This window comes from Cervus elaphus, chromosome X (genome assembly GCF_910594005.1).
Source record: "Cervus elaphus chromosome X, mCerEla1.1, whole genome shotgun sequence".
NCBI classification, from domain to species: domain Eukaryota; kingdom Metazoa; phylum Chordata; class Mammalia; order Artiodactyla; family Cervidae; genus Cervus; species Cervus elaphus.
This window is the reverse complement of record NC_057848.1, coordinates 143209965-143226346: the sequence shown is the minus strand read 5'-3', so window position 1 is coordinate 143226346 and position 16382 is coordinate 143209965. Positions and strand designations below refer to the sequence as shown.

General features: G+C 37.8%; 1 protein-coding gene and 1 non-coding gene across 10 annotated transcripts in view; both read right to left on the bottom strand.

The window, feature by feature from the left end:
• DMD (dystrophin) overlaps positions 1–16382 on the bottom strand; it is a 2565910-nt gene that overhangs the window by 920575 nt on the left and 1628953 nt on the right. The gene's annotated exons all lie outside the window — the stretch shown is intronic.
• TRNAC-ACA lies at positions 2361–2432 on the bottom strand. The gene has a single exon. It is a non-coding gene; the product is annotated as a tRNA-Cys (tRNA).

Genomic DNA, 16382 nt, shown 5'->3' with positions numbered 1-16382 from the left:
TGCCTGTTTGTCTTTTCCATTAGCTTACTCCTTGAAGGGAGAGGCTATGGTATAACACATTACATACAGACTGGCACATATAGGTGCTCAAAAAATAGAGACCACTGATATCCCCATATACATACAATGCTTTTCAGATTAAAAGTGCTTTTCCTTATCAATGTTTGCCAGAGGCTGAGTGGGGTGGGGACTGCAAGAAAGGTATGAAGAAACACTGAGGTGATAAGAATACTGTCTATCTTCATTGTGGTCCTGGTTACACAACCACCTATGTTTGTCAAAACTCATCACCCTGTGTATCGAAAAGGGTGAATTTTATCACACACAAATTACACCTTCATAAAATCAAAAGGAATTGGAAAGGGAGGAAAAAGGATGCATTAATTTGCATTTTAAAATGCGATCCTTGAGATTTAGAGTCAGCTGACCAGAGAATGCTGTTGACAGTCAGAGAAGGAAGCATCAGGTGTGTGCCAGGATGTCAAGCGACTTAGAGGTACAGATTTCGAAAAGTGTCATGGGTTAACATACTGCTCAGGGAAGATGCTAGCAGGTCTCCCTGTGCAGGCACATCCCCCCCTTCTCACCCGCACCCCACTGATTTCTCTAATCATTTTTGATTTTGCCATCTGTTCCTCCTGGCACAACAAAGGTTCAGAAAGAACAGTGACAACTTCAATAAGCTCGTCTTAGATGACAGTCTTGAAATCAGAGGAAAAAAAATCAATGTTGATGATTTAATGCTCTATCTATTGAGTAGTTATTTGTGCAGTACAAACACACAGTGAAACTAGTTTAGCCTGGTTTGATATTATATGAATCTAAAACAGTGGCTTAAAGATATTATGTGTGGTCAATTACTAATGGCCCCACTCCACAGAAGTGAAGACTGTTATGCATCTAACATTCTGAGAAATCCTAAGGGTTAATTAGGAACTCAGATCATGATTTCTTGATCTCATTCCCTGGAAATGAACCCTCATGATAGAATATGGTCAGCAGTTTGGCATGTACAAGGAATAAGATTTTTGCAAGCTGTTCTTTTCTGGGTACTGCAGAACCTTGGCTGGGATTTCCACCATGATGATGGAAGCCTGATCCTGCCCATTAATTTTCACAGCTGAATACAAGTCACATCTGTTTACACTGTCCTTTTATTTTAATAAATACCAGTCACTGTTGCCTCTCTGATGTCTTTTAATTCAATGGCATGACTTTGTGTTTCTTCTCTATGCTCATGTTTGTCACAAAGGGCACGAAGGGAACTATTTATGCACTAAAAGGTAGGTGGAAGTGACAATGTTAGTTGCTTAGTCATGCTGACTCTTTGGGATCCCATGCACTGGAGCCCACCAGGCTCCTCTGTCCATAGAATTCTCTAGGCAAGAATACTGGAGTGTGTAGCCTTTCCCTTCTCTGGGGATCTCCCCAACCCAGGGATCAAACCCAGGTCTCCTGCATGGCAGGCAGATACTTTACCATCTGAGACACCAGGGAAGCCTACTAAAAGTCAAGTCTCTGCCAATCAGAATGAATTATCCTTAGAAGGGTCTGCAAAAATAATCTCATCTACTTTTCTTGGTGAATATAAAGTAATAAACTATTAAAAGGCAATGAGGGGCTAGAATCTCTTCCTGAAAGAACAGAGCCCTTCATGGTCATCCAATTCCTAGGGCTGGAAGAAACAATAATTTCCCTTCATCAAGGTTATGGGAGATAACAAATCATCTTTAAACTGTGAAAACTCTAGAGTTAATTAAACTTCTCAATCTCAAAACTTAAAAAAAATGTTTTAGTTTGTTAAATCCATGATAAAAACTTACATCATTTTTCTCACATTCTAGTCTATAAGCAGCACAGGTGTATTTTGAACCTTAGCTTTTTAGAATAGGGATGATAGTTTAATCTGTGTTCCATGAAGGACGGAGCTATAATCCTGTAGACAGCAACAGTCCACGTCGTAGACATAATACACCTAAACGGAGTTTGCTGATTCATTTGCCTTCCATTCATTGACCTTTCATTGGAGAGGTAATCTATTTGTAATTTAAGGTGAGGGAGGGTGGAATGAGAAACTGCATAGTTCATATGCCCAAAATAGGGACTTAATAAGTAAGAACTTTTGGAGAACAAAATGGCAATCCATTCCAATATTGGAGTGGGAAATCTTGCCTCGGAAATCCCATGAACAGAGGAGCCTGGCAGGCTACAGTCCATGAAAGTGAAAGTGAAAGTGAAGTCGCTCAGTCGTGTCCAACTCTTTGCGACCCCATGGACTGTAGCTTACCAGGATCCTCAGTTCATTGGATTTTCCAGGCAAGAATACTGGAGTGGGTTGCCATTTCCTTCTCCAGGGGATCTTCCCGACCCAGGGATCGAACCCAGGTCTCCTGCATTGTAGGCAGACGCTTTACCGACTGAGCCACCAGGGAAGCCCTCAGTCCATGGGGGGGGGGGTCACAAAAAATCAGACACAACTTAGTGACTAAACAACAACAAGTGAGAAGTTTACTATTATTAGTAATAATGTTTTTATTGTATTAAAATTTGCTCCTATAGCTATTCATTTAGCTTTCTCCATATATATGGAAAGTCCTTATGACATTTTTTAATCCTCCTTTTCATAAAGCCTTATTGGCTCTACAGAAAGCTTTAGACTTTTTTTTTTTAAGAAAAACTTTCTGTTTTATATTGGAACACAGCCAGTTAACAATGTTGTGATAGTTTTAGGTGGATATCAAAAGGGCTCGGTCATACATATACATGTATCTATTCTTCCCCATAGACTTTATTTTTACAGAAATTATTTCTTTAGTTTGTTGTGACCCATAGTTTGGAAGTTAAGTCTATTTCTGTGGTTGTATTTTTCACCCGGAGCAAAGAAAATTTTCAATTTAACTCAGCAAACAGGCACTGGTTTAAATTCCCAAGCAAAGTCATGTATAAACAAAAACTCTAACCCTAAGAGGTTCTTGATTTAGCTCTGCTATTATGTATCTTCAACCAGATAACTGAATTTCAGAAATGGAGCTCAAGGTCTTTGTCTATTAGTAAAGTGGTTGAACTATAGGACACCTAGTGTCTCTGCCATCTCTAAAGCTACTATATGACTAAGTAGCTTAGTTTGCTATATGACTAAAGTAAAAATTGCTGAACCATAAAGTTTTTAAAGAATTTTAGAACCCCAGGCAGGTACACCCACTGGGTAAGGATTTCACCAAACTATCTTAACGTTATAATGAACAGTGCTAAAAAAATATGGGCTCTTCAAAGCAAAACTTCACTTTGCCTATTCCAGATAGCTTTTAAAGCACTGTCTTCTCAAGACTTATCCCAGTGCTTTTCTTATAATAAGTGAATGATAAATAGCTGCTAAATGAATAATGGTGAATCTTAGACTTGAAGAAACACAGAATTTGGGATTTTCCATATTGCTTACCTACACAATTTTACAATAAGCTTAACTATTTTGTGAGGGAAAAAAAAAAGCTACCCATTGACCTCACATTTGCTTATATTTTAAAGTTCTGTATTTCTGTACTTAGATCAACTCAGTGCTTTCTTATGTGCCCCTTTAACATAGCTGATAAAATTTCCTTTTGCCTACACTAAATCCTTAAAAAAACACAGAACATTTGGAAAAAAAGTATGTCTTGATATATATGTAGGATAAGTATTATGATAAAAATATGAATGTACTTCTTTTAAAGCCAAAGGCTACTTGTGGGTTAAATTTTCTAGATTGAGACCTTCTCTAAGAAGGTCAAATTTCTAGAGACAGAAAATAATGACCATGCTTAAAACTCAGGTAGCACTTTTCAGTTTATAAATTTCTTATTATTTAATTTAATTTTGGCAATGATCTTGTGTCGTGGGTAGACACTTCATTTTATAGCGAAAGTTAAAGAAACTAAGATTTAGGAAGCTAAGCAGCTTATTTAAGTTCACATACCTAGTTTCTGGATAAGATGTCTTCTAATTTCATGTTTGAAATCTTTTGCACTGTACCACAGTTACCCTGCTTCCCATACAGAAACACTACCTAGAAGTATGATTCAAGTATTTTGTTTTTACTCCTAAAATATATTAACCACGTATATCAGAGATATTGCAGGTTGAGAATCAGTGGTACAAAAGTGACAGAACCAAGATACAAACTGCAACCATTTTATAGACTGTATCTCTCTTAATACAGTTAAGGATGAATAGGTTACTAGATGATGGGTTAAAACAAACTTCAGCCAGAAGGACTCTACTGTTTGATCCATGGACATAAGATTCTCAATTGACCTCACTGATTCATTTTTGAAAAAAATTTTTTTCTATGATCCTAGGATCAAACAAAACTTTAAAGAATAGGAACTTTAGGAAAAGAAATCCCTCTGGCAAGTTAGGGATAAATGTGCGAATCAGAAATGCTTTTTTTTTTTTCCATTTAAACCCGGATTGGACAGTGGACAGAACATGTTTCTGTTGTTTCCTGATGCTGGTTTTATTCCTTCTCACATTCCTTTTCTGCCAAACAAATGCAGAAGGATTCCACGAAAAGAACATTCCAAATCTTTAATCATTATGAAAAACACAGTACCTTGACCTTGTATTTTAAAGTTAAATGGAGTGGCATTATAAAAATTAAATGGATTCTTGCTCATTTCCATAATATCCTTTAAAAAGCCTTGCCTAGCCCAGAGTGGATGTCCTATTTCTTTATCTTTCTTGATGACCTCTCATGCCTGCAAGTCAGCTCGTTTTTCTTTGCTGAAGACTGCACCCCACTGCTGCATGCACTCTAAAAGTTCCATTAAAATCTAGGGCATCATCACTCATTCTTATCTGTAGCAGGCTGCTAAACCGTACCATGCCAGCAACTGCATGCAAACTAGTCTCCAAGGACGATATTAGTTATATACATTGTCATCCTGTAAGGAGAATTCCACCTGGATCCTACCTTATCTCACAAAGCACCTCTAGCCTTTCAAATATGGCTCCCTGAGTCCGTGCTATGAAAGGGTCTCTTGCAACAGCAAGCATTACTTAAAAAGCAATTTAGCAGCAAGAAATTAGCTTTTTATAGGACACCCTTTATTAAACTCGGTGTGAGATGAGCTGGCATCCTGAATCTCGCATTGCGCCCACTGAGACCACGCAGGCCAAGCAGTTTCATTTTAAATACTGTACTCCATAGAAATTATATATATTCATCCTCTGGTCTTGATGGAGTCTTTCTTAGGATGGATGTGTTATTAGGATGATGAGGGTGGAGAATTAAACAACAGGCTAGGATTTAGCGCTACTCTTGTAGCCATGAAATGTGAAGAAATATTGATGCCACTTATTCAAGGAGGCATTCCCTAACTACTGAGGACTGCTTACTGGCTGATGATGGAGATCGGGGAGATTGATAAAAGAGCTGGGTCAAGATTAGAAATTAGGAGTATTTTTTTTTTTTTACTTTTTATAATTTCAAACATCATTGTTTCAAATCACTAACAAGGCATTCTTGAGGAAATGGTGTACTGTGTTGTGCTGTGCTTATTTGCTCTGTGATGTCAGACTCTTCATGATCCCATGCGCTGTAACCCACCAGGCTCCTCTGTCCATGGGGATTCTCTAGGCAAGAATACTGGAGTGGGTTGCCATGCCCTCCTCCAGGGGATCTTCCCAACCCAGGGGTTGAACCCAGATTTCCCGTATTGCAAGTGGATTCTTTACCATCTGAGCCACCAGGAAAGCCCAAGAATACTGGCGTGGGTAGCCTCTCCTTTCTCCAGGGGATCTTCCCAACCCAGAATCGAACTGGGGTCTCCCGCATTGCAGGTGGATTCTTTACCAGCTGAGCTAGCAGGGAAGCCCTGTGGAAATGGTATTAGATGCCAAATATCACTTTCAAACTTTGCGACTCATTTGGTTACATTTTCAGTGAAAGCATATGACTCCTGGATAACTTTCCTGGATATGTTAATAATAAGTTAAGTTCTGAAAAATTTAAATTTAAAGGCAGCTAGATACCACTTCACATATCTATGTAATAGTATTTGTCCTTCTCTGCCATCTCTTAACAAATACATATCAGCAAAATTTTGTGTGAGGAGGGTAGTTCTTCTGAGAGGATTTTGTTTCCATGGTTCTTTCTGGAAGATGTTAGTATGGTACTACCAAGGTGAAATTTGGTCTAAATGATTTCTCTTCAAATATTTATTAAGGAGTGTGGAGACAAAAATTTAATAAAATAAATGCTAGGAAATTAAGAAATATGTTTCTTTACTTATAGAATATATTTTACATAAAATATTCCTTCTGAGTATAAAAATAATGATGAACACAAAACCAAATATCAGATTTGTAGTTTTAATCAAGTAAATGTTTCTTAGGACCTTTTGGTTAAGAGCTAGTAGTGAAATTTTTCAGTAATACATAAATATGAACTCTGCCTTCATTGATTTATCCAAAGTTTTCCCAGAATTGACAAGGGGAATCCCACCAAAAAGAGTAAATGGAATTCCACCCAAGTTCACATCTATCTGGAATCATAGAAGGTTACCTTATTTGTAGATAAGGTCTTTACAAACATAATTAGTTAAGGTTTTAGCAATGAAATCATTCTGGATTTATGGTAAACCATAAGAAGTGTCCTCACAACTAAAGAGACCATAGCAAAAATCAACAAAGCTAAAAGCTGGTTTTTTGAAAAAATAAACAAAGTCGACAAACCGTTAGCAAGACTCATTAAGAAACAAAGGGAGAAGAACCAAATTAACAAAATTAGAAATGAAAATGGAGAGATCACAACAGATAACACTGAAATACAAAGGATCATAAGAGACTGCTAGCAGCAGCTCCATGCCAATAAAATGGACAACTTGGAAGAAATGGACAAATTCTTAGAAAAGTATAACTTTCTAAAGCTGAACCAGGAAGAAATAGAAGATCTTAACAGACCCATCACAAGCAAGAGAATCGAAACTGTAATCAGAATTCTTCCAGCAAACAAAAGCCCAGGACCAGATGGCTTCACAGCTGAATTCTACCAAAAATTTAGAGAAGAGCTAACACCTATTTTACTCAAACTCTTCCAGAAAATTGCAGAAGAAGGTAAACTTCCAAACTCATTCTATGAGGCCATCATCACCCTAATTCCAAAACTAGACAAAGATGCCACAAAAAAAGAAAACTACAGGCCAATATCACTGATGAACATAGATGCAAAAATCCTTAACAAAATTCTAGCAAACAGAATCCAACAACATATTAAAAAAATCATACATCATGACCAAGTGGGCTTTATCCCAGGAATGCAAGGATTCCTTAATATCCGCAAATCAATGTAATATACCACATTAACAAATTGAAAGATAAAAGCCATATGATTATCTCAATAGATGCAGAAAAAGCCTTTGACAAAATTCAACATCCTTTTATGATTAAAACTCTCCAGAAAGCAGGAATAGAAGGAACATACCTCAACATAATAAAAGCTATATATGACAAACCCACAGCAAGCATCACCCTCAATGGTGAAAAAATGAAAGCATTTCCCCTAAAATCAGGAACAAGACAAGGGTGCCCACTCTCACCACTACTATTCAACATAGTTTTGGAAGTTTTGGCCACAGCAATCAGAGCAGAAAAAGAAGTAAAAGGAATCCAGATAGGAAAAGAAGAAGTGAAACTCTCGCTGTTTGCAGATGACATGATCCTCTACATAGAAAACCCTAAAGACTCTACCAGAAAATTACTAGAGCTAATCAATGAATATAGTAAAGTTGCAGGATATAAAATTAACACACAGAAATCCCTTGCATTCCTATACACTAACAATGAGAAAAACAGAAAGAGAAATTAAGGAAACAATACCATTCACCATTGCAACAAAAAGAATAAAATACTTAGGAGTATATCTACGTAAAGAAACAAAAGACCTATACATAGAAAACTATAAAACACTGATGAAAGAAATCAAAGAGGACACAAACAGATGGAGAAATATACCGTGTTCATGGATTGGAAGAATCAATATTGTCAAAATATCTATACTACCCAAAGCAATCTATAGATTCAATGCAATCCCTATCAAGCTACCAATGGTATTTTTCACAGAACTAGAACAAATAATTTCACAATTTGTATGGAAATACAAAAAACCTTGAATAGCCAAAGTAATCTTGAGAAAGAAGAATGGAACTGGAGGAATCAACCTGCCTGACTTCAGACAATACTACAAAGCCACAGTCATCAAGACAGTATGGTACTGGCACAAAGACAGAAATATAGATCAATGGAACAGAATAGAAAGCCCAGAGATAAATCCACAAACCTATGGACACCTTATCTTCGACAAAGGAGGCAAGGATATACAATGGAAAAAAGACAACCTCTTGAACAAGTGGTGCTGGGAAAACTGGTCAACCACTTGTACAAGAATGAAACTAGAACACTTTCTAACACCATACACAAAAATAAACTCAAAATGGATTAAAGATCTAAATGTAAGACCAGAAACTATAAAACTCCTAGAGGAGAACATAGGCAAAACACTCTCCGACATGAATCACAGCAGGATCCTCTATGACCCACCTCCCAGAATATTGGAAACAAAAACAAAAATAAACAAATGGGACCTAATGAAACTTAAAAGCTTTTGCACAACAAAGGAAACTATAAGCAAGGTGAAAAGACAGCCCTCAGATTGGGAGAAAATAAGAGCAAACGAAGAAACAAAGGATTAATCTCAAAAATATACAAGCAAATCCTGCAGCTCAATTCCAGAAAAAGAAATGACCCAATCAAAAAATGGGCCAAAGAACTAAACAGACGTTTCTCCAAAGAAGACATACAGATGGCTAACAAACACATGAAAAGATCCTCAACATCACTCATTATCAGAGAAATGCAAATCAAAACCACAATGAGGTACCATTACATGCCAGTTAGGATGGCTGCTATCCAAAAGTCTACAAGCAATAAATGCTGGAGAGGGTGTGGAGAAAAGGGAACCCTCTTACACTGTTGGTGGGAATGCAAACTAGTACAGCCACTATGGAAAACAGTGTGGAGATTCCTTAAAAAACTGGAAATAGAACTGCCATATGACCCAGCAATCCCACTCCTGGGCATACACACAGAGGAAACCATATCTGAAAGAGACACGTGCACCCCAATATTCATCACAGCACTGTTTATAATAGCCAGGACATGGAAGCAACCTAGATGCCCATCAGCAGATGAATGGATAAGGAAGCTGTGGTACATATACACCATGGAATATTACTCAGCCATTAAAAAGAATTCATTTGAATCAGTTCTAATGAGATGGATGAAACTGGAGCCCATTATACAGAGTGAAGTAAGCCAGAAAGATAAACACCAATACAGCATACTAACACATATATATGGAATTTAGAAAGATGGTAACGATAGCCCTATATGCAAAACAGAAAAAGAGACACAGATGTACAGAACAGAATTTTGGACTCTGTGGGAGAAGGCAAGGGTTGGATGTTTCGAGAGGACAGCATCGAAACACATATATTGTCTAGGGTGAAACAGATCACCAGCCCAGGCTGGATGCATGAGACAAGTGCTCGGGGCTGGTGCACTGGGAAGACCCAGAGGAATCGGGTGGAGAGGGAGGTGGGAGGGGGGATCGGGATGGGGAATACATGTAAATCCATGGCTGATTCATGTCAATGTATGACAAAAACCACTACAATATTGTAAAGTATTTAGCCTCCATCTAATAAAAATAAATGAAAAAAAAAATAAATTAAAAAAAAAAAAGATGGCCATGTGAAGTGAGAGAGTGGTACGGGATTTACGCCACCACAAGACAAAGAATGCCTGAGGCTCCACTAGAAGATGGAAGATGCAAAGAAGGATTCATTCCTAGAGCCTTTAGAGGGCCTCTTGACCTTGATCTTGGACTCCTTGCATTCAGAATCATGAGAGAATACATTTTCACTAAGTGACCCAGTGTGTGGTCATTTGTCACAGCAGCCTTGGAAGCTAATAAAGGGAGTATGGCGGCTGCTATCCTAAATTGAAAGCATTTTAACAGTTTGTCATCAGTACACATTCACTACCCAGGTGTATGTGCATTTTAGCAAAGGATGCCAAATGCTGGTGGAATGTAAGTCTCAAGATTGACCAATGGTGAAGACGACAGGCAGTAAACACGGCAGCACAGCGGGAAGGGAGAAATCACTTTTTAAGCCAATGATTTATTTTCCAGTGACTGTGTAGTCACGCAATAGAGATGCAAAAGTACTTCACTCTTAAACTTTTAACACTGTGAACTTCAATTTTAAAATAAGAACAGAATTTTAAAGAAATTTAAAGATAAGAACAGAATCCCTCAACACATGGCTCACAGTAAAGGCCTCAATCCGCTTGAATGATAAAGACACAGAGTTTATGTTACTGAAAATATTAAAACTATTGAAGGCTTTTTTCTTTACTGGTTGTCTAAAATAATGGTGATATTTTGACATATATGTAACATAGCATACAGAAAGGACAAACACAAAATAATGCAGGGGAATATTTGGAGTTAGGCTCTGGACAATTTGCCCCTGCCCAAATGGGAGTATGAGGACATGGTGAAACTTGGACATGACCATGAGCAAAGATACACCTTGAACAAGCAGAGCAGCTTGCACCTCTGAGAAGTAAGTGAGCAGAGATCCCCTCTCCTCGAAGGTGTTCCCTTCCCCCCAGGAGTAATTAGAAATGAGAGTATATGGCAGGAGTTGAAATATGAAGCATTTTTACAAAGAATACAAGGATAGTAAAATGAATATAGAAATGTGGAGCTTTGAAGAGAGAAAACAATGGTTAGCATTTACTGAATATCTACTACACGCAAAACACTGTTAATCTCTTTTACATACACACCTTTATTTAATTCCAAAAACAATTCTGTAAGATAAGCAGTGGGAAGGCTCATGGAAGTTAAAGAACTTTAACTTACACAGTACATGTGGATTTAAACTGTGTTCCTCCCCTCTTGTACTCCCCGACCTCAAGGACCTTACAATGTGGTTGGAGAGCAAGATGAATAGACTTGAAAGTGATGGTATGAATAATAAATAAAAGTATCATTGTTTCTAAACCATAGATATAATTAAGTCCCCCAAATGATGTAAGAAAAGTTAAGTGCTGCAGGATGTCAGAAGTGGATAAAACTCAGTGAGGTTTTCACAGAGGAGTCATGTTTTGAGCTCAGCTTGGAGGATTCAGTAAAAGGAAAGGCATTAGAGTCCATGTAGCAAAAGAGGCAGGAGGACTTCCAGCGTGAACCTTGAGGGGGAAACTGAAGCTTCTTCTTAGGAACTGTAGGTGGGAAAGCTGGAACATTTGCTTGAACCCAGAATATGAAAATCAGAATATGTGGGTGAACTTGAGCCTCTGAGAACTGGAAATCCATTAATATTTTGGGGCTTTTAACCAATATAATGAGCCTGCTATGTTCTTCAGGAAGCTTAATAAAATAGTGTAGTTAGATTGCCAAGGGGGAGGGTAGGAGGCTAACCCAATCACTAAGCATAAGATGAGCAATCCCCGGATACAGAAAGGAACTGTGCAAGTGGAGAATAAAGAATGGAAGGAAGAGATAGCAAGATTGCACATGGCAAGAAAGGAATAGAAGAGATCAAAAGTATCTGAAGTGTAACAGTTGGATAAGTTAGTCCAAGTTTTGGCTGCTATTGCTGGGGGTGGGTTCTCTGGCAAAGAAAAAGGCATAGATTTAGAGAACTATTTAAGTACCTCCATTGTAGTCAGTGTCTTTTTCTTTTTATTAACACACAACTTCATTATAATTTCTTTTATGAGACATGTGACAAAGAAGCAATATACATTTTAAAGTCACTAGAATCAATGCATATGTTTACATTTATAAATTGTATGGATTTAAAGACCTCAATGTAAGGCTGGACACAATAAAACTCTTAGAAGAAAATATAGGCAGAACACTCTTTGACATAAATTGCAGCAAGATCTTTTTTGACCCACCTCCTAGAGTAATGAAAATAAAAACAAAAATAAACAAATGGGACCTAATTAAGCTTAAAAGCTTTTGCACAGCAAAGGAAACCATAAAAAAGATGAAAGGATGATCCTCAGAATGGGAGAAAATATTTGCAAATGAAGCAACTGACAAGGGATATATCTCCAAAACATACCAACAGCTCTTGCAGCTCAATATCCAAGAAAAACAACCCAATCAAAAAATGGGTGGAAGACCTAAATAGACTTTTCTCCAAAGAAGATATACAGATGGCAAAAAAGCACTTGAAAAGAGGTTCAATATCACTAATTATTAGAGAAATGCAAATCAAAACTACAATGAGGTATTACCTCATACCAGTCAGAATGGCCATCATCACAAAATGTGCAAATAATAAATGCTGGAGAGGTGTAGAGAAAAAGAAACCTTCTTGCACTGTTCATAGGAATGAAAATTGACGCAGTCACTGTGGAGAATCATATGAAATTTCCTTAAAAAAATAAAAATAGAATGAATATATGACTCAGCAACCCCACTACTGGACATATACCCAGAGAAAACCATAATTCAAAAAGACACATGCACTCCAATATTCATTGCAGCATTATTTACAATGGCCAGGACATGGAAGCAACCTAAATGTCCATCAACACAAGAATGGATAAAGAAGATGTGGTACATATATACAATGGAATATTACTCAGCCATAAAAAGGAACAAAACTGTGTCATTCATAGAGACATGGATGGACCTACAGTCTATCATATAGAGTGAAGTAAGTTAGGAAGAAAAAAGCAAATATATATTAACACATATATGTGGAATCTAGAAAAATGCCATATATGATCTTATTTGCAGAGCAGATAGAGATACAGACATACAGAATGAACATATGGATACCAAGGGAGAAGGGGGAGTGGGATGAATTCGGAAATGGGGATCCGTATATATACACAACTATACTCTAATAAAAATAAATTAAAATAAAAAATAAATTTATAGATTGCAAATGTTTTTAAAAGTTCCTTCATGATTGAATGACTTTTGTTGACTATATGTTCAATGTAAATGAGCTTACCTGAAAGAAATTAAGATTTTTCTTCAGGAGAAAGATAAACTGGAGTCTATGGGTCTGAAAGGCTTAGTAAAATTAATGTAATTTTTAAATAGTTCCTTTTTCTTGTATTTTTAAAAGTTTGTTGTAATTTATGTACTTTTTGAAGTCTATCTTTCTTACTCTCAGATAATAACTCATTTACTTGATGGGATTAGTTTTCTACAAACAGAGGCTCCTAGGAGTTCTTTGAATAAACTTGCTGCAGAGTTTCAGGGTATTATAATCATTATTAATTGCAGTATTTTAAAGTTCACACCTGATAAGCTTCCAAGAAAAATGGCCCAAATTTATTTGAAAGGTCATTTATTTTACTTATCCAACCACATGGCAATAAAAATAGAGAGGCTCCGATAAAATCTAGCTCAACTATTGGTATTGTAATATAGTGTAAATGGCCCATTTGATTCAGAATTAGGGGGCTGATTTCCTCCTTTGGATCTTCCACATACTAATGGTGTGATGTTAATTCATCTTCACATGCCTCAATTTCTCAGCTGTAAAATGGGCACAATGATAATGCTTGCTTTAGCTCATTGAGGACAGATGTTTTTCTATTTTTTTCCTATGCTGTCCTCCCAGCAATTAGAACCATGCCTGAACCAGAGTAGAGGTTCAAAAATGTTTTAAAATGAATGAATGGACAAACGAATGAATAACACAAGTATTTGGTAAAATGAAGCACACATATTTGAATATTACATCTATTGTATCTATGATGGAAATAACGATGTACTGCTGTGCCACTACCCATCTTCCAGCTCTAGAGTCAATGACATCACAGTGGTAGCTTAATATTTGCCATGCTGGCATAGTTAAGCCTCAGAATTTGGCAAATGCTACAAATAAGACTCTCTCTCCCCTAATAGCCGGTTGTTCAACATTTACCAACATACCATTGGTTCAGATTATTGTTATCTGGCCTATGCTTAGTTTGGTCTCTTCTGTCTCCTCTACACCTGAAATACAGTTATCCAAACAATTCAGGCTTTCTGGGACTCTGCATACACACCATCTTGGCTTGAAATACTTTGCTCCCAGAAATATACATCATGCTGGAGTTAACTCCAACTCAGATGCTATATCCTTGAAAATAGTCTCCAGTTGCCACAAATTAGACTAGATTGCCTCTTCCATGTGCTTAGCTATCACCCAGTGCCTATTATCATGATAATATTATCTATCTCAATGTATTATAATAATTACTTGATTATTAGTATACCTCTCCTAAATGCTCTTTGGAGTACAAGGGCTGTCTTCTTCCTAGTTATAATCTCTGTATCTTGCTCCTACAAGAGGTACTCAATGAAGGATAGTTCTATGAACAACTCCATAAACCTAATTTGGTTTTGTCCATGTTGGCGGTACACAAAAGTTATACTCTTTGCAGACATTTAGATGGAAGATCATTGGTTTAAAACAAATAGCTGATGACTGTGACAGAGCAAGTCAATATTAGTTCCTATCTGGCATGTCTGTTGTGACTACATGGCAGTGCTATTTAGTCTAAAAATCTTATTCATAGGACAGCCACCTACAGGGCCAGTCACAATGGCTCATTGAGCAAGCACGTTTCTCCTTTTTTCCTCCTGCATCTGTGTGCATGAAACATTCCAGATAAACATGGAATTATTCCTGCTTTTCACCCTTGCCTCACAAAGCTCAGATGTTGTACCAGCTATTACCTTTGTCCCTTAAGATCCATTTCAGGTCCTCTACAAACCACATTTCCCAGACTCATTTGCCAATTAACTTCTGGGTGGATTTGATAAGTGTGAGGGACTAGGGGAGGAAAAGGGGGAGAATTCAGGATGTTTCTCCCTCTCCCTGCTCCGAGGGTATTTTCTGGCAGTGACTGAATCTCCTCTGGTGTTCCAGCATCCTAACATCTTGCTGGATACACCCTCCTTCTGTTTCTGCAGCTCCTGCCAGTCGCCATCTGATTCCAACGCCCACCAGATGACCTTGACTTGTGAAATCTAGTAACATCACCTGGTGCTTAAACCCTCAGCCATGGAAATGGGAGAAGCTTCCTGTTATTGCTAATCCCTATGTTGCTTTTATCATTTCTTTTTGGCTTCTCAGGTCTTCCATCACCTAGGTAGCTAACGGCCTCTATTAAACACCCTTCTTGTAACTATTTAGAGCAGTTTCCTTAATGAGAATGGGGACGCTGATGATAATGATGATGACGATGGTGATGATAGTTATGTTTGGAACCATTTATTATTCATGGCACTACTGTCTTCTTAGTTGGTGAAAATCAGACTCAAAATATTCTGAATCATCTTTGGCTTCCTATTCCATTTTATGCCTCAGATCTAACCAGTTGCCAAGCCCCATAGATTCCACTGCTATTAGCTTTTCTCCTTTCCATTCCCATTCCTCAGATAGCAGTCTGAAATACCATGCTGTCTTTCTTGAAATGCTGTGACATCCTGCTCCCCCAAACCCTCTGCCTTCACCTCTTACCCCTCTCTTTCCCCAGGAGCATGGGCCCCGCAGCTTATCTGAGCTAGTTTGGATGGATAGAGAGATGGGAGGGATTATTATAAGATGTTAGGTGAAACAATATGCGGATTCTCTGGAGAATTCAATAACAGCAACTGCCATGAGGCTGGGCATCACAAAGAATGGAGATCAAGGTGGTCCTAGATTTAAGGGATCAGTAGGAATCTTACTACCAGAAGTTCAGGCAGTTTCACTGCAGCTTTCTCCCATTACTGTGCCTCAGCTATCCCTAAGTATCTGTTTCATTTCGTTCTGCAACTATCTGGCTACTGCAGCTCAGTGTCTGCTCCCTCTTAATTATGACTTATGTATATATCTTTCATGGCTCCAACCTGCCACGTAATGGGAGCTATTCAGCTTCTGTAACTGTTTTAAGATTCTTGAGTTTCCCATTTCTCCGAAAATATTGAAATCTGATTGGGTAACTTATTTTTTGATGCCAAGTGCTGGCTTTCATAAATTAAGGGGTGGGCAGAGTTAGGTGGGACCTGAACTGAACCCATGCTTTTACAGGGACTGGGCAGTTTTCTTAGAAACAGAATGATAATTAAATTTATCATCCAAACCTGGGCACTTTGGGGAGTCAAAGAGGGCATTATAATTACACAAGGGAAACAAGCATAAACTGATATTGTTCTGAGGAAACTGCAAAATATGAGTAACCATATTTGGAAGACACTACAGGTGAGCAGGGGCTTCCCTGGTGGCTCAGATGGTAAAGAATCTGCTGGCAATGCAGGAGACCCAGGTTCG